This window comes from Cherax quadricarinatus, chromosome 7, assembly GCF_038502225.1.
Source record: "Cherax quadricarinatus isolate ZL_2023a chromosome 7, ASM3850222v1, whole genome shotgun sequence".
Classification (NCBI taxonomy): domain Eukaryota; kingdom Metazoa; phylum Arthropoda; class Malacostraca; order Decapoda; family Parastacidae; genus Cherax; species Cherax quadricarinatus.
The window spans coordinates 57,709,052-57,728,197 of NC_091298.1; the positions used below are offsets into that span (position 1 = coordinate 57,709,052).

At 44.7% G+C, this 19,146-nt stretch overlaps 1 protein-coding gene across 1 annotated transcript in view; it reads left to right on the forward strand.

Annotated features, from left to right (window-relative positions):
* Nucleotides 1-7,937: 7,937 nt before the first annotated feature.
* Nucleotides 7,938-19,146, forward strand: part of LOC128686866 (uncharacterized) — a 116,850-nt gene continuing 105,641 nt past the window's right edge. Inside the window, exon 1 of the mRNA XM_053774046.2 lies at nucleotides 7,938-8,110. The gene's annotated coding sequence lies outside the window, so the exon portion shown is untranslated. The remainder of the gene's footprint in view (nucleotides 8,111-19,146) is intronic.

The window sequence follows — 19,146 nt, forward strand, 5'->3', positions numbered from 1 at the left end:
AGGGTGCTGGTGGTCGCTAGTTGGCCCCTGTGATTGAAAAGTGTTTCTCTTCTACAGTTTCACTGGGGACACTATCAGTGGTCCACAACTCTGATGAGAAGATTTTATTATATATTCGTAGAAGAAGGAGAGGTGAAGTTGATTTTACAGATTAGATGTGATTGGACCTTGGAGATTAGAAATCAGTAAATAAAATGTAGCATTAACCAGGACCAGGAGCTATGAATCGATCCCCTTGTAAGTACTTCAAGGTGAGTACACACTATTAACATTTGTGCTGCCTTACGTCTGCAAACTTTACATCTTCTCAGTGCCAAACACTCGTGTAAATTAGAGTGAGAATTGTGTGTCAGTGTTGTGCAGTGACTGAGGTTGAGTGAGGGAGAGATGAGGAAGAGATGGAGGGAGGGAGGGAGAGAGGTAAGGTCAGGTTGGTTGGTTAATGGGGTTTTAAATCCTGTCAACTACATGAGGATCATTAAGGTTAGGTAAGAGTTGTCAGGAAACGGGATAAGTGTTTCCTGACGTGGGTCTTAGTCATATGATGACCCTCCGCTGGAGCTTTTGGTCATCTGACCGAGGCCTTCCGCTGGCTTATTGGTCAGCCCTCTAAAAATTATAGTTACTATTTCTGATATTATCAGCCGCACGGTAACCTCTCCACCACCAGATGAGAAAATATTTAACTAAAGTAGCGATTAAATTCTCGGTATTTACGAGTATACGCTGAAAAAATTACATATCTCGGTGTGTATCCTGCGAGGAAGAGACGTAAAGAGAGAAAGAGAGAGAGAGAGAGAGAGGTGGGGTAGGTAAGGTCAGGAGGAAGCAGGAAGCAATAGAGAAACAAGCACACTCATACCCCAAACATCAAGTTTTTCCAGGTAAATCCCACAACATTATTTACAAAAATTTGAAGACTGACTGAACTTAACCTAAAGATTTTTTTTTAAGTTGTCTGCTGGTAAGAAAATTGCCTTATAAATTGTCTGCTGCTAAGAAATTTGCCTTACAAGTTGTCTGCTGGTAAGAAATTTGTCTTACAAGTTGTCTGCTGGTAAGAAATTTGTCTTACAAGTTGTCTGCTGGTAAGAAAATTGTCTTACAGGTTGTCTGCTGGTAAGAAATTTGTCTTACAAGTTGTCTGCTGGTAAGAAAATTGTCTTACAGGTTGTCTGCTGGTAAGAAATTTGTCTTACAAGTTGTCTGCTGGTAAGAAATTTGTCTTACAAGTTGTCTGCTGGTAAGAAATTTGTCTTACAAGTTGTCTGCTGGTAAGAAATTTGTCTTACAAGTTGTCTGCTGGTAAGAAAATTGTCTTGCAAGTTGTCTGCTGGTAAGAAATTTGTCTTACAAGTTGTCTGCTGGTAAGAAAATTGTCTTACAGGTTGTCTGCTGGTAAGTAATTTGCCTTACAAGTTGTCTGCTGGTAAGAAATTTGTCTTACAAGTTGTCTGCTGGTAAGAAAATTGTCTTGCAAGTTGTCTGCTGGTAAGAAATTTGTCTTACGAGCTATTTGCTGGCAACAAAATCTTAATAGGAAGGTAATGAATAAATCTTTTAATTATTGAACATTGTTGATTGAGTTCTCGTTTTCTATTACTGGTTATGGAGGGGTGGCTGATGTAGTGTGACAAGTTGATGGAGGGGTGGCTGATGTAGTGTGACAAGTTGATGGTGGGGTGACTGATGTAGTGTGACAAGTTGATGGTGGGGTGACTGATGTAGTGTGACAAGTTGATGGAGGGGTGACTGATGTAGTGTGACAAGTTGATGGAGGGGTGACTGATGTAGTGTGACAAGTTGATGGAGGGGTGACTGATGTAGTGTGACAAGTTGATGGAGGGGTGACTGATGTAGTGTGACAAGTTGATGGAGGGGTGACTGATGTAGTGTGACAAGTTGATGGAGGGGTGACTGATGTAGTGTGACAAGTTGATGGAGGGGTGGCTGATGTAGTGTGACAAGTTGATGGAGGGGTGACTGATGTACTGTGGCAAGTTGATGGAGGGGTGACTGATGTAGTGTGTGACAAGTTGATGGTGGGGTGACTGATGTAGTGTGTGACAAGTTGATGGAGGGGTGACTGATGTAGTTTGTGACAAGTTGATGGAGGGGTGACTGATGTAGTGTGACAAGTTGATGGAGGGGTGACTGATGTAGTGTGACAAGTTGATGGAGGGGTGACTGATGTAGTGTGTGACAAGTTGATGGTGGGGTGACTGATGTAGTGTGTGACAAGTTGATGGAGGGGGTGACTGATGTACTGTGACAAGTTGATGGAGGGGTGACTGATGTAGTGTGTGACAAGTTGATGGTGGGGTGACTGATGTAGTGTGACAAGTTGATGGAGGGGGTGACTGATGTAGTGTGACAAGTTGATGGAGGGGTGACTGATGTAGTGTGTGACAAGTTGATGGAGGGGTGACTGATGTAGTGTGTGACAAGTTGATGGAGGGGTGACTGATGTAGTGTGTGACAAGTTGATGGAGGGGTGGCTGATGTAGTGTGATAAGTTGATGGAGGGGTGACTGATGTATTGCGTGACAAGTTGATGGAGGGGTGACTGATTTAGTGTGTGAAAGTTGATGGAGGGGTGACTGATGTAATGCGTGACAAGTTAATGGAGGGGTGACTGATGTAGTTTGTGACAAGTTGATGGAGGGGTGACTGATGTAGTGTGTGACAAGTTGATGGAGGGGGTGACTGATGTAGTGTGTGACAAGTTGATGGAGGGGTGACTGATGTAGTGTGTGACAAGTTGATGGAGGGGTGACTGATGTAATGCGTGACAAGTTGATGGAGGGGTGACTGATGTCGTTTGTCTGAGACAAATTGATGCATTGATGTCTAGTGTATAGAAATATACCTAGTTGGATGACTCTTAGTGCAGCCAGCTGGCCAGTGGCTTACGCACTGGCCTGGAATTTTACGACTCACACGCGATGGTTTAAACCCCACCCGTTCCCTGGTTTGTCTTCAATCGTGTTATTGCGATTTCGTGAGTCAGTGTTTGTTTGTACTGAATCTTTGTATATGGTCGTGGCACAGAAGTTAGCACGCGGTCTTGCTACTCTAGCTAGAATTCCATAGGTTACTGTAGAAGGTACAGTATCGTGTTGGAGGTTTGCTACAGGTGGTACGGAGGCGAGGTTGGTTCTCTGGATCTCTCCGTCCTGTTGGATGGGTCGGGGATAGTGTCATGGAAGGGGAAGGATAATAGGGAACACGGAAATGAGCAGGAGAGTGAGAAATTTATGTACTCGTACGGGTGTAAAGACTGAGCATTAATATGAGAATGATATAAAAACTAAATCATATTAGGACCTTCACGATGATATAAAAACTAAATCATATTAGGACCTTTACGATTACTTACCAGGTAATAAGACTGAAGCAGGAAGGCTACACCAGCGGGTGCTGGACTGCATCTGTACAACAGGGAAATATGTAATAAACTGCTAAGTGAACCAGATGCATCAGGGACATGGGATCTAACAATGTACCATGATGAGCTCTGAGGGAGGGAGAACAAACATTAGCTAAAACATACAAGTCAGTTACCAGAGGTCTGGAAGACAACAAATGTTGTCCAGATGTTTAAGAAGATGGCCAGACAGATGACTTTAAACTATAGGTCAGTGTCACTGACATGTATGTTATGTCAGGGTCAGTGTCACTGATATATATGTTATGTCAGGTTCAGTGTCACTGACATGTATGTTATGTCAGGTTCAGTGTCACTGACATGTATGTTATGTCAGGTTCAGTGTCACTGACATGTATGTTATGTCAGGTTCAGTGTCACTGACATGTATGTTATGTCAGGTTCAGTGCCACTGACATGTATGTTATGTCAGGTTCAGTGTCACTGACATGTATGTTATGTCAGGTTCAGTGCCACTGACATGTATGTTATGTCAGGTTCAGTGCCACTGACATGTATGTTATGTCAGGTTCAGTGCCACTGACATGTATGTTATGTCAGGTTCAGTGTCACTGACATGTATGTTATGTCAGGTTCAGTGTCACTGACATGTATGTTATGTCAGGTTCAGTGTCACTGACATGTATGTTATGTCAGGTTCAGTGCCACTGACATGTATGTTATGTCAGGTTCAGTGTCACTGACATGTATGTTATGTCAGGTTCAGTGTCACTGACATGTATGTTATGTCAGGTTCAGTGTCACTGACATGTATGTTATGTCAGGTTCAGTGTCACTGACATGTATGTTATGTCAGGTTCAGTGTCACTGACATGTATGTTATGTCAGGTTCAGTGCCACTGACATGTATGTTATGTCAGGTTCAGTGCCACTGACATGTATGTTATGTCAGGTTCAGTGTCACTGACATGTATGTTATGTCAGGTTCAGTGCCACTGACATGTATGTTATGTCAGGTTCAGTGTCACTGACATGTATGTTATGTCAGGTTCAGTGTCACTGACATGTATGTTATGTCAGGTTCAGTGTCACTGACATGTATGTTATGTCAGGTTCAGTGCCACTGACATGTATGTTATGTCAGGTTCAGTGTCACTGACATGTATGTTATGTCAGGTTCAGTGCCACTGACATGTATGTTATGTCAGGTTCAGTGTCACTGACATGTATGTTATGTCAGGTTCAGTGCCACTGACATGTATGTTATGTCAGGTTCAGTGCCACTGACATGTATGTTATGTCAGGTTCAGTGTCACTGACATGTATGTTATGTCAGGTTCAGTGCCACTGACATGTATGTTATGTCAGGTTCAGTGTCACTGACATGTATGTTATGTCAGGTTCAGTGTCACTGACATGTATGTTATGTCAGGTTCAGTGCCACTGACATGTATGTTATGTCAGGTTCAGTGTCACTGACATGTATGTTATGTCAGGTTCAGTGTCACTGACATGTATGTTATGTCAGGTTCAGTGCCACTGACATGTATGTTATGTCAGGTTCAGTGTCACTGACATGTATGTTATGTCAGGTTCAGTGTCACTGACATGTATGTTATGTCAGGTTCAGTGCCACTGACATGTATGTTATGTCAGGTTCAGTGTCACTGACATGTATGTTATGTCAGGTTCAGTGTCACTGACATGTATGTTATGTCAGGTTCAGTGTCACTGACATGTATGTTATGTCAGGTTCAGTGCCACTGACATGTATGTTATGTCAGGTTCAGTGTCACTGACATGTATGTTATGTCAGGTTCAGTGCCACTGACATGTATGTTATGTCAGGTTCAGTGCCACTGACATGTATGTTATGTCAGGTTCAGTGTCACTGACATGTATGTTATGTCAGGTTCAGTGCCACTGACATATGTTATGTCAGGTTCAGTGCCAGTAAAACTTCTTTCTCTTACCTGCTTAAGCTCCTGTCCTGGCCACTGCCTCACTGACACTTATGTCCTGGCCACTGCCTCACTGACACTTATGTCCTGGCCACTGCCTCACTGACAGGAATGAAACACATTCACTTTCAGGGAATAATACACGTCCACTTTCAGTATGCTACCCGGAAAATGACACTATATATGGAGCGTTATTTTATATATAATTTTTTTAATACAGTACTCTGTAATAGTATCCCAGCAGAGATATATATAAACTCGTGGAGGAAGCGGGAATTAAAGGGAAGGAACTCTAATTAACTCTTACAGGTTTAGAGCTTCCTCATCAATAAGTTTCAGTGATTCAGAGGTTACCTGATTATTAGTAGTATTACAATCATGGGGAACGCTAAACCCGTAGTATTATACAGCAGAGGTTACCTGAAAAATAGGAGACAGAGGGTAACAGGTCAAGGCATTATTATGGTCGAGTGTACAGTTTGTGGTCCCACAACAATGACTATATATATATATATATATATATATATATATATATATATATATATATATATATATATATATATATCGTGCCGAATAGGTGAAACTGGTCAAAATAGCAAAAATTCATTTAAAATTAAGTCCTTTCTAAAATTTTCTCTTATACGTTTAAAGATATATTTTTTTCATTTATGTTTATGTAAACATTCATAATTTTTTACCAAAAGAACCTTAGAAAACTTACCTAACCTTATTATAACAAGCGCAATTTAATTTAGACTAATCCAGCTAAATATATTTTAGATAAGTTTACAATAATTTAATAATAAACAAACACAATGAAATATATTTTTTTTAGTTGGGTTCAGAATGATTTTTGCGAGCTTACTGCATACGCAAATTTCCGCTTGCCTTATTCGGCAAGAAGACAGCAGCATCAATTCTCCCTCTCATCAAGCACGTCAACAAACTCGTAAAAGTACAAAAGTTTGCTGCAAGCAGAGTGGTCTCAGCTGAGAAGACTTCAAGAAGATAGTGAAGGAAATAAAGATGGCGACCTTGGCTAGAAAATGACTTTGGCGAATAATTACTTAGAGGAAATAAAAAGCCTCATATGAACAGATAAATATTAAGAGGAACTGAAAGGTCTCATATAGACTGTGTTTACAATGTGAGACTGTTACAAGGATCCACTTGTGGAAACTAAATACAGTATATAGATGAGTGTTAACCAAGGAAGTAATTTTGTAGTCTCAGGATGAACTGATTCTGTCTGTAAGATGAGGAAGTTCTTGACGCACGTTTCATGCACAGCTTCAGGACTAGGTACAGTAAAGCGCAGAAACTAGTAATGGCGATTGATGTAGCTTAAGATACGGATCCAAGAGCTGATATTCAACCCCCTCAAACACAAATTGGGGCAGTTAATACTCAGCCCATCCTATGGGTGATAGTTATATGCATCAAACCCATCCTGTGGGTGATAGTTATATACATCAAACCCATCCTGTGTCTGATAGTTATATACATCACACCCATCCTGTGGGTGATAGTTATATACATCACACCCATCCTGTGGGTGATAGTTATATACATCACACCCATCCTGTGGGTGATAGTTATATACATCACACCCATCCTGTGGGTGATAGTTATATACATCACACCCATCCTGTGGGTGATAGTTATATACATCACACCCATCCTGTGGGTGATAGTTATATACATCACACCCATCCTGTGGGTGATAGTTATATACATCACACCCATCCTGTGGGTGATAGTTATATACATCACACCCATCCTGTGGGTGATAGTTATATACATCACACCCATCCTGTGGGTGATAGTTATATACATCACACCCATCCTGTGGGTGATAGTAAAAAAAATTACAGAATCACATAACAAAGACAAGGACTCAATCCATCCTGGTAACTACATATTAATAACTTTATCAACATACAAGCAAGGTTCTATCTAACCCAGATAGAACGTTAAGCCTCTGTACGATTGCTATTATTTTTTCTCTAAGTATCCCAGGCTAGCCAACGATGGCTGGGAACAGAATCTACAGTGACTAGATGAATGGTTCAGAGAACCGACAAGTTGATAAATTAGACACGTGCGACACTTTGGTATCTTTATTGTGGAAACGTTTCGCCACGCAGTTTCGCCACACATCAGTCCGGTACAAAGAAGGGAATAATTACCTCCTGATCTTCACTATTCTTTGTATTCCACTGAGGAAGTCACTGTGTGGAGAAACGTTTCCACAACAAAGATACCCAAAGTGTTGCACATGGTGTCTAATTTATCAACAGTGGACTGAAAGGTCAGAGCCAAGGTCTGGTGTCTTGAGACGCGCCCTCTCTGAATTAACACTAAAAAATATACTAATTTTTTCGCCTTTACTCACTAAGCCAGAGCTTTGAGGCACCCTATGCCAGGTGAAACCTTCTCTCTGATTGGCTGGTGTAGCGGGACGCGAAGCTGCTGATTGGTTGGTGTAGCGGGACTCGAGGTTGCTGACTGGCTGGCTGTGACCCTTCACTACCAATGGCATCCCTTCACTCTCACCCCCACGGTGTGGGGAGTACAGTAAGCGGTTACCTGCTGACGAAGACTGTGCTGGAGGGTCAGTGTTGCTCCTGCCGTCATACTGACAGTATCCTCCTCTTCTACCCAGCTCTGCTGCCCCAACTACTATATCCTGCCCTAACTACGATATCCTGAACCGTTTATCAGACGCGTCGTCCCCCCCCCTTATACACTCCGATAACAGGTACGTGATAGCCTTCCAAACTTTGTCATTACTTGTATGATCGCCAACTGTGTATACAACACTACAACTCATTGTATGTCAGTGTGTACGTCACTACAAATTGGTGGAGATAGCGGGAAACTGATGAAGACAAAATATTGGTGGTAGCAGCAGCGAGTGGAGACGATAGCAACAACTTCACATGTATTAATAGCAGAATAAACAAAGGATCTGGTGTTTTTTTGTCATACAAATTAAGTTACATCTGAAATTTGTATGCTGAACATGGCTAAATTGGTGTTTAAGCTCTGTCAATACTGTGTGTGTGTGTGTGTGTGTGTGTGTGTGTGTGTGTCTTTCTGTCCCTGTGTGTGTGTTTGTCTGTATTTTTCTGTCACGGTGTATATATGTGTGTGTGTGTATTTTTGTGTACTTATCTATTTGTGGTCGTCTATCTCTTTCTCACTCTCTCCCCTCAAGGGAGGTTCCTTGATGCTGGTGAGGGGATCTTTATCTAGGAAATTGGATCTATGCTCCAGTTCCCTGAATTAAGCCTGAATCCCTTCCATGCCCCCCCCCCCCACGTGCGCCATATAATCCTACGGGTTAAGCGTTCCCCATGATTATAATAATTATAATCTCTCTCTCTCTCTCTCTCTCTCTCCATGTTTGCCCTCATTCTCATACAGTTCTCATGATCACAACACAAAATTACACAAATCACTGCCACAGTAGAATTTACGTCACTTGAATTATGGGGTAATTTCCTCCGCATTACTAACTATCGGAAGTGACGCAACCTAACTGTTGAATGGCTGTTCACAAATACTTAACCACTTTTTTATGTATTCTAATAGTGATGTGATGAAATTTTAAAGTCATTATACTCGGTATTCTTTTTTTGTTTGATTTGTGCAGCATCGCTGTATTTTTGAAGGTGCATTGGTGTCCTTTGCAAGGTACAATTGGGGTGTTTGGGTACGAAATTTAAATGGTTCTGCTTCTGTGGGCTTTTTTCAAAGAGAAGTCTCGCCAAATTTGTAATTGCTGTGGCGAGTCTTCGTGAACAATGGGCCAGTGATCTCCTGGATGCGCACCAGGGCAGCGTCTAAATGCGTATTTCCACCCCATGTGTCACTGTCTGTGTGTCCTTGTGTGTATTTTGGTCTGTGTCCCTATTTGTGCTTTGGTCTGTGCCTCGGTTTCTATCTTCGTGTGTATCTCCGTGTGCGTCTGTCTCTTTGAGTGTGTGTCTGTCTTGGTCTGTGTCCCTGTGTGTGTATGTTTATTGGTGTGTGTCTGTGTGTCTGTATCATCCATTCTGTTTCTGTATCCGTGTGTGTTTCCCGTGGCCTCTGGATATATCTTGGTCTGTGTTTTTGGCTGTATTTTGCTCTGTGTTCCTGGCTATATCTTTGTTTTTGTATCCTGGTCACTGTTCTTGTGCGTCTCAGGTTGGACTTCGACCTTCTGAGACCTCAGACTGTCAACTTTAAGATGACCTTCGAAATTCGAAAGTCAAAATAAGGTTTGGTAGCTAAGTCATCCACTGTGTGATTACTGACATCTGGTCTCAACATACATTTCTTCAGCTGGTTTCGAAGGTTCCATCAGGTCTAAGATACTTAAGCTGGCCATGACTATAGTAGTCGCTTGAAAGTGAAGTCACTGAATTCCCTGTCATTTTTTTTTGTATCACTATGTATGCAAGTCATAACACACGTGGTTTACCATGATACTTACTAGACTATACTAGTAACTCCTCCTGTATTTTATCAGTTGGTTGTGCATGATCCTGAAGCTTTGTAAGCATTGTTGCTGTTAATTTGTCATTTGGCGACATTTCTGACTGACAGCAAAGACATGTATAACAAGGCGTTCTTGGGACGACGTTTCGTTCTTGGAGTGAAAACGTTCTCTCAAATTTCCTACCATTGAATTTATTTTAGGAAGCTATTGTTGTCGAAAGTTTGTTTTAAATCTAACATTTAAATGGAAATAAACTCTAATACACCAAATATTCTATAGCCGGAAGTTTATTATATTCTGCTCTTCCACGGTGATGAAAAGATATATTCATTTTTATTTACCTAATTTCTAAAATCTGCCTTGCTACATTATCCTATTTCTTCTGTCTCTTAACCTGTTTTTTTTCGTTACTTCACTCTTCTTTACCTCTACTTGGCTTTCTTCGCTACTCCTGACACACTTCACTTTCCCCTGGTCCACTTTCCTGGGGCCCCTTACTGTCCCCTTTCTCCAGTTAGTAGGTGTAGATCATCAGTCAGTAACCGGTCCTCATTCATAAGGGTCGAGGAGCAGATGGTGATCAAGGGTGTGGATCACTACCTGTGTGACCGGTGCCGCGTTGAAATCGCCTGCTCATGATCTCTTGGAATTCTGTGCGCTGTCTCTGCATCTCTCCTTTTCTACATCTCTATGTATCTTTCTGTATCTCTCTTTTTCTGTATCTCTGCATTTTCTTGGTCAGTGTAAAATGCTTGAGTACATAGGTGTTAATCACATGATGACTCGCTCAGTATGTATGAAACTAATGGCCTACCCATGATGGGTATCATCATTAAGTAGCCACATGCATACCCAGGCTGGATATCATTAAGTAGCCACATTAATACCCATGCTGGGTATCATTATTTAAGTAGCCACAAGCATACCCATGCTGGGTATCCACCTCATCAAAAGCGATCTTATAACATATGATGTAGTGTTAATGTTAGGCTCTAAATTAGAGTCGAAATTGCTAAAGCAGATTGTACGTAATTGTTACTTTGTTATTGCATATGTGCCTGACGGCGCTAACAACCCGTTGTTGTTTGTGAGGCGATGCTAGACGGCGTTAACAACCCGTTGTTTTGTAAAGCGATGCTAGACGGCGCTAACAACCCGTTGTTGTTTGTGAGGCGATGCTAGACGGCGTTAACAACCCGTTGTTTTGTAAAGCGATGCTAGACGGCGCTAACAACCCGTTGTTGTTTGTGAGGCGATGCTAGACGGCGTTAACAACCCGTTGTTTTGTAAAGCGATGCTAGACGGCGCTAACAACCCGTTGTTGTTTGTGAGGCGATGCTAGACGGCGTTAACAACCCGTTGTTTTGTAAAGCGATGCTAGACGGCGCTAACAACCCGTTGTTGTTTGTGAGGCGATGCTAGACGGCGTTAACAACCCGTTGTTTTGTAAAGCGATGCTAGACGGCGCTAACAACCAGTTGTTTGTGAGGCGATGCTAGACGGCGCTAACAACCAGTTGTTTGTGAGGCGATGCTAGACGGCGCTAACAACCAGTTGTTTGTAAGTCGATGGTAACTAGAAAAGAAGAGGAAGAGTTTGGGATGGCAGAAGCGAAGGAAAGGTATTCTCTGTGCTTTAGTGTTGCTGCCTTGTACAGTTATTACATCAAGTCTATACAATGCCAACAAGTTACTTGTCTGACACAGCAGCACCATAGAATCTTGGTACAGAGGATATCTGCCACTTCAGAGGTAACCTCTAGTACACCCTCTGTGCATATTGTACTTCCACTAGTGGGTTCCACCCACTTGTGACCACGTCTTCAACTTCTACCTCTCTCTGCATGTGCAACTCCTTTGTTGAATCTGTATTCCATCTTATGGGCATAACCTACTCCCAGTTGTTGGCCCCACCCACATGTAACAATGATAGTCTGCCGTGCAGGCGAAACATATCTCCTATATAGATACCCAGGTGTTGCACATCTCTTGTTTATCTTCTTGTCAGTATTGTATACCTCAGATGTAATTGATCTGTTTGGCAGATTGTCCCACTGGTCTATAACCCTCTTGGTAAATAAGTACCATTAGTGTGAGGTAATTTAAACCTCAGAGTGTGGCATTCCACATGTATGTTTTGACTCTTCAAAAAAAAAAAAACTCTTTTCCTATCAGTATTTGAAGATTTTGTGATCCTTTTTCTTGCAATCCTTAATAAAATGTAGAGGGAAACGGCATATTGAATGTTTGCTAACCGTGTTGCATTTCCCTTGCAAGAATTCCTGGGTACAAACCCCTCTGTGCTCTCAAGGAGAACTTTGTGTGATTCACTGGGATTTGTACCTATTGGAAGTCTGTGCTAAAACTTGCTGTCCAGTACGTTATCTACTGTACCATTCCAGCGTAATAAGATTCTTTCATTTATCAGTATCTGATGAATGGTTTTGAAAACCGACAAGTTGAAGAATTGAGACACTTGTGCAACATATAGGAATCTTCATTGAATCTTTGTGTGGCGAAGCGTTTCTTCAATAAAGATTCCCATATGTTGCAGAAGTGTCTCAATTCTTCAATTGTAAGTATTCTTGCGCACACACTAGGATAATCATCGGCCCCACTGGCTTGCTAGTTCTAGGACTGGCTTGCTGGTTCTAGAACTGGCTTGCTGGTTCTAGGACTGGCTTGCTGGTTCTAGGACTGGCTTGCTGGTTCTAGGACTGGCTTGCTGGTTCTATGACTGGCTTGCTGGTTCTAGGACTGGCTTGCTGGTTCTAGGACTGGCTTGCTGGTTCTAGGACTGGCTTACTGGTTCTAGGACTGGCTTGCTAGTTCTAGGACTGGCTTGCTAGTTCTAGGACTGGCTTGCTATGGGCTCGGACATCCGTTCAATCAGCTAATCTTGTGAGTATTTCTCTGTGTGTTTGATGGTACGACCAGAACTGAATGAGATCACTCTTGTAATTGATAAAAACACACAAGCAGCAATTGGAAATTTTATTCAGACGACGTTTTGCCCTTATCAAATTATAAATTGAATAAAATACTCACAAGCATTGGGACTGACCACCCTCTATTGAGGCTGAGGGACTGACTACCAGAAATTACTTCTAAACTTCTCCCACTGTCTGCAGTTTTATAAGTCCCTCTGTATTAGATTGAAGAAACCTACTAAACAGACGAAACGTTTCAGCAGTAAAGATGTGATGAATGGTTTGAAAAACCGACAAGTTGAAGATTGAGACACTTATGCAGCATATGGAAATCTTTATTCAGGAAACGTTTCGCCACACAGTGGCTTCATCAGTCCAATACAAAGAGGAAGGCGTAAGGAGAGGAGGAGTATGAGGTAATCAGTCCCTCAGCCTGGAGTCGATGTTTTCAGTCCATCGACTCCAGGCTGAGGGACTGATTACCTCATACTCCTCCTCTCCTTACGCCTTCCTCTTTGTATTGGACTGATGAAGCCACTGTGTGGCGAAACGTTTCCTGAATAAAGATTCCCATATGCTGCATAAGTGTCTCAATCTTCAGCAGTAAAGATGTTTAAGTGTTGCGAATGTGTGATGTTTCCAGTGACCCAGTGTGTTTATCTATTGTAATATTTCCATCTACCACTATGATAATTACAAACCATCTGTACTGTAGTAGTTCCTTCTACCACTATGATAGTTACAGACCATCTGTACTGTAGTAGTTCCTTCTACCACTATGATAGTTACAGACCATCTGTACTGTAGTAGTTCCTTCTACCACTATGATAGTTACAGACCATCTACTCTTAAGAGACCATTTGTACTGGTGGTAAGTCTTCAATTTTAAACTATGTTGAACGTAGCAGATCAAGACTTCTAGAAATGGGAGTGTGTTGTGATTTCTTCTTTTTACGCGAATTGTATGGCGACTGAGTCACCACATTCACCCTAAAGTGACTACTGCCTCACCACACTGACTCTGAAGTGACTGTTGTTTCACCACACCCACGTTCAGGGTCCCACCTACTTAGCCACACCCACGTTCCTCTTTCTTTAAGGGCTTCCCCTTCCTGTTTTTCTGCCCTTCCCACTCGAAAATCTCCCGCGTTTTATCCCTTACGCTGCTTTTCCGGGAGGCAGGGAGCAACTGGGGGATGCGAATAAGGATGGAGGATAGGGATGTCTGGTTTTAGGGATGGATAGCGAGTATAGGTGTAAAGTAGGTGTGTATAAGTGAAGGATAGGGGAGATATGTGTAGGTTGGTTTACTTCCTGGTACCCACCCACCCACTAGATACCCACCTGCTATATACCTTGTTGCCGGGGTGAGTAACGGACTCAAGGCTGCCTCCTCCTCCATCCTACCTCCTTCCTGCTTTTCTCTTTCCTCTCCTTCCTCTTCCTCTTGCATAATATTTGCGCTACTCTGCGTTCTGCCTGACCCTACATTCCTACCCACCTCATCCCCCATTCCTATCTTATCCTTTCCTTCTCTTATCCCAGTTCTCTTCCCATGTTTCCTCCATCCCTACCTATCTTATTTGCCTTTCCTTCTTATTCTGGGTCTCTACCCACCTTGACCATCTTTCCTTATCCTATTCTCCGTTGTTTCTTATCTTGCATCCGTATCTATCTTATCCTCTGTGGATATTTGGCACTCTTCCTGCCACAAAATTATCCCTATGAGGTATTTATCAACGGAGGATTGAGCATACCCACCTCAGACACAGCCACCTACTTGCGGGTGAGCTTGTCCCTCTCTGTGCAACTTGTGGCGCAATCATTACTGAATATATTTTTGTCAGTGGATTTGGCATTTAATGTTTGACTTTATTTTTTATAATTACCGAGGTATCTGGAGGGACTTCGGTGAAATTTTGCATAGGCCTTTTAACATTAGTGTTTTTGTGTATGTTGAAGTTTTTTCCTGTCATACTCCATGCAACACCATCACACAGGACGGGTCTCACCTCACACACCATCACACAGGACGGGTCTCCACACGCACCATCACACAGGACGGGTCTCCCTGTCACACACCATCACACAGGACGGGTCTCCCTGTCACACACCATCACACTGGACGGGTCTCCCTGTCACACACCATCACACAGGACGGGTCTCCCTGTCACACACCATCACACAGGACGGGTCTCCCTGTCACACACCATCACACAGGACGGGTCTCCCTGTCACACACCATCACACAGGACGGGTCTCCCTGTCACAAACCATCACACAGGACTGGTCTCCCTGTCACACACCATCACACAGGACGGGTCTCCCTGTCACACACCATCACACAGGACGGGTCTCCCTGTCACACACCATCACACAGGACGGGTCTCCCTGTCACACCATCACACAGGACGGGTCTCCCTGTCACCCACCATCACACAGGACGGGTCTCCCTGTCACCCACCATCACACAGGACGGGTCTCCCTGTCACACACCATCACACAGGACGGGTCTCCCTGTCACACACCATCACACAGGACGGGTCTCCCTGTCACACACCATCACACAGGACGGGTCTCCCTGTCACACACCATCACACAGGACGGGTCTCCCTGTCACACCATCACACAGGACGGGTCTCCCTGTCACACACCATCACACAGGACGGGTCTCCCTGTCACACACCATCACACACCATCACACAGGACGGGTCTCCCTGTCACACACCATCACACAGGACGGGTCTCCCTGTCACACACCATCACACAGGACGGGTCTCCCTGTCACACACCATCACACAGGACGGGTCTCCCTGTCACACACCATCACACAGGACGGGTCTCCCTGTCACACACCATCACACAGGACGGGTCTCCCTGTCACACACCATCACACAGGACGGGTCTCCCTGTCACACACCATCACACAGGACGGGTCTCCCTGTCACACACCATCACACAGGACGGGTCTCCCTGTCACACACCATCACACAGGACGGGTCTCCCTGTCACACACCATCACACAGGACGGGTCTCCCTGTCACACACCATCACACAGGACGGGTCTCCCTGTCACACACCATCACACAGGACGGGTCTCCCTGTCACACACCATCACAAAGGACGGGGACAGGGGTCTCCCTGTCACACACCATCACACAGGACGGGTCTCCCTGTCACACACCATCACACAGGACGGGTCTCCCTGTCACACACCATCACACAGGACGGGTCTCCCTGTCACACACCATCACACAGGACGGGTCTCCCTGTCACCCACCATCACACAGGACGGGTCTCCCTGTCACACACCATCACACAGGACGGGTCTCCCTGTCACACACCATCACACAGGACGGGTCTCCCTGTCACACACCATCACACAGGACGGGTCTCCCTGTCACACACCATCACACAGGACGGGTCTCCCTGTCACACACCATCACACAGGACGGGTCTCCCTGTCACACACCATCACACAGGACGGGTCTCCCTGTCACACACCATCACACAGGACGGGTCTCCCTGTCACACACCATCACACAGTCACACACCATCACACGACGGGTCTCCCTGTCACACACCATCACACAGGACGGGTCTCCCTGTCACGGGTCTCCCTGTCACACCATCACACAGGACGGGTCTCCCTGTCACACACCATCACACAGGACGGGTCTCCCTGGCACCATCACACAGGACGGGTCTCCCTGTCACACACCATCACACAGGACGGGTCTCCCTGTCACACACCATCACACAGGACGGGTCTCCCTGTCACACACCATCACACACACACCATCACACAGGACGGGTCTCCCTGTCACACACCATCACACAGGACGGGTCTCCCTGTCACACACCATCACACAGGACGGGTCTCCCTGTCACACACCATCACACAGGACGGGTCTCCCTGTCACACACCATCACACAGGACGGGTCTCCCTGTCACACACCATCACACAGGACGGGTCTCCCTGTCACACACCATCACACAGGACGGGTCTCCCTGTCACACACCATCACACAGGACGGGTCTCCCTGTCACACACCATCACACAGGACGGGTCTCCCTGTCACACACCATCACACAGGACGGGTCTCCCTGTCACACACCATCACACAGGACGGGTCTCCCTGTCACACACCCGCACCCAGGACGGGTCTCCCTGTCACACACCATCACACAGGACGGGTCTCCCTGTCACACACCATCACACAGGACACACACCATCACACAGGACGGGTCTCCCTGTCACACACCATCACACAGGACGGGTCTCCCTGTCACACACCATCACACAGGACGGGTCTCCCTGTCACACACCATCACACAGGACGGGTCTCCCTGTCACACACCATCACACAGGACGGGTCTCCCTGTCACACACCATCACACAGGACGGGTCTCCCTGTCACACACCATCACACAGGACGGGTCTTCCTGTCACACACCATCACACAGGACGGGTCTCCCTGTCACACACCATCACACAGGACGGGTCTCCCTGTCACACACCATCACACAGGACGGGTCTCCCTGTCACACACCATCACACAGGACGGTCTCCCTGTCACACACCATCACACAGGACGGGTCTCCCTGTCACACACCATCACACAGGACGGGTCTCCCTGTCACACACCATCACACAGGACGGGTCTCCCGTTAATAATAAAATAATTGATGGAGGCTTGATACTCTTTCCGTTAATAGCAGATAGACTTTCTTGAAGTTGGCGCATGTCAACATGCACGTGTAAAGCATGCATCAGGTGCGGCAGGTGAAGACATAAAAACAGGTTACTGAGTTGGGTGGTAAAGGTGAGCCAGGTGTTATTAGGTCATATCTTGACACAAGCGTTGCTACACTGCTACAAAAGTTAGTGAATTTTATGCTAGTCTGACCTTCATGCTGACTGTCGTTTTCTGTAACTCTTCTTTTGGATGATTGAAGTGTAACCGACCTCCCTGAGGGAGAAAAAATAATAATAATAATAATCATTTCTACAAGTACATGTATAAAGTATACAGGCCTCTCTGACATCGATGATATACTACTATATAACAAGCCGCTTATACAGAACATTTCGGACAAATTAGGTTAATTTTGTTCCCAGGATGCGACCCATACCAGTAAACACCCTAACACTGCTAGGTGAACAGGGACAGCAGGTGTGTTAAGGAAACACGTCCTAATGTTTCCACCCGTACCGGGGATCGATCCCCGGAGACGAAGAGGAGGAAGGAAAAAGATGTATATATACAAGGAGAGGTGTATATCTCTCGGTGTATATATATACACTGAGAGTTGACGTTAATGCCTCTTTTAGGGATTATATACCTGACTAGTTGTGAGCAAGTGACATGCAGCCTTAATGACCCTTTGAGTAGTTGATAGGCTTTAAGTTAGCTCCATTAACCAACAAACGTCGAAGGAGGGTGAGAGGAGGATTTTCTTTTGATAGCCCCAGATGGCTGTCAGCCCAGGAGTGAATAAGGAGAACAGTGTGATTGAATTCCAGTGGAGTCCTTCAGTCCTCTTCCCTAGGATGGTATCCACAAGTTACCTAAACACCCAGGTACCTACTTACTGTTTGAGAACAAGGGCAGCAGGTGTAAAGACAGTCTCAATTCTCCAGATATTGAACCCAGGTCCTTCCATTGTGAGCAGATTGTGTTACCACTAATCTATGAGTCATTCCACACCACCTCAGTTCGTAGGAAATATCACCAGATATCAAGGTTGATCGTGACTGTCAAGTTCTGCCGGAGTAATAGTAATAGTAGTGGTGGTTGTAGTAATAGTAGTGGTGGTGGTGGTGATGGCGGCGGCGGTGATGGTGGTGGTGGTGGTGGTGATGATGGTGGTGGTGATGATGGTGGTGGTGGTGGTGATGGCGGTGGTGGTGATGGCGGTGGTGGTGGTGGTGATGGTGGTGGTGGTGGTGGTGATGGTGGTGATGGTGGTGGTGGTGGTGGTGATGGTGGTGATGGTGGTGGTGGTGGTGATGGTGGTGGTGGTGGTGGTGGTAGTGGTGATGGTGGTGGTAGTGGTGGTGGTAGTGGTGATGGTAGTGGTGATGGTGGTGGTAGTGGTGATGGTAGTGGTGGTGGTAGTGGTGATGGTGGTGGCGGTGGTGGTTTAAGAGCTAAAACAGTAGCAGCAATACTGTATAAAATAATAATAATAATAGTAATATAATAATAGTAATATATAACCACAAGAACTGGAGATAGGAACTAGATGTTAATTAAGAGTAAAATATTGGTCATAAACACCTGAGTCAGAACATGATGCCAAACAACTTACCAAAACTAGTTTTTCCCCGGATAATTTTGTTGACGAGATTAGATACAGTCGCAGCAATATAAT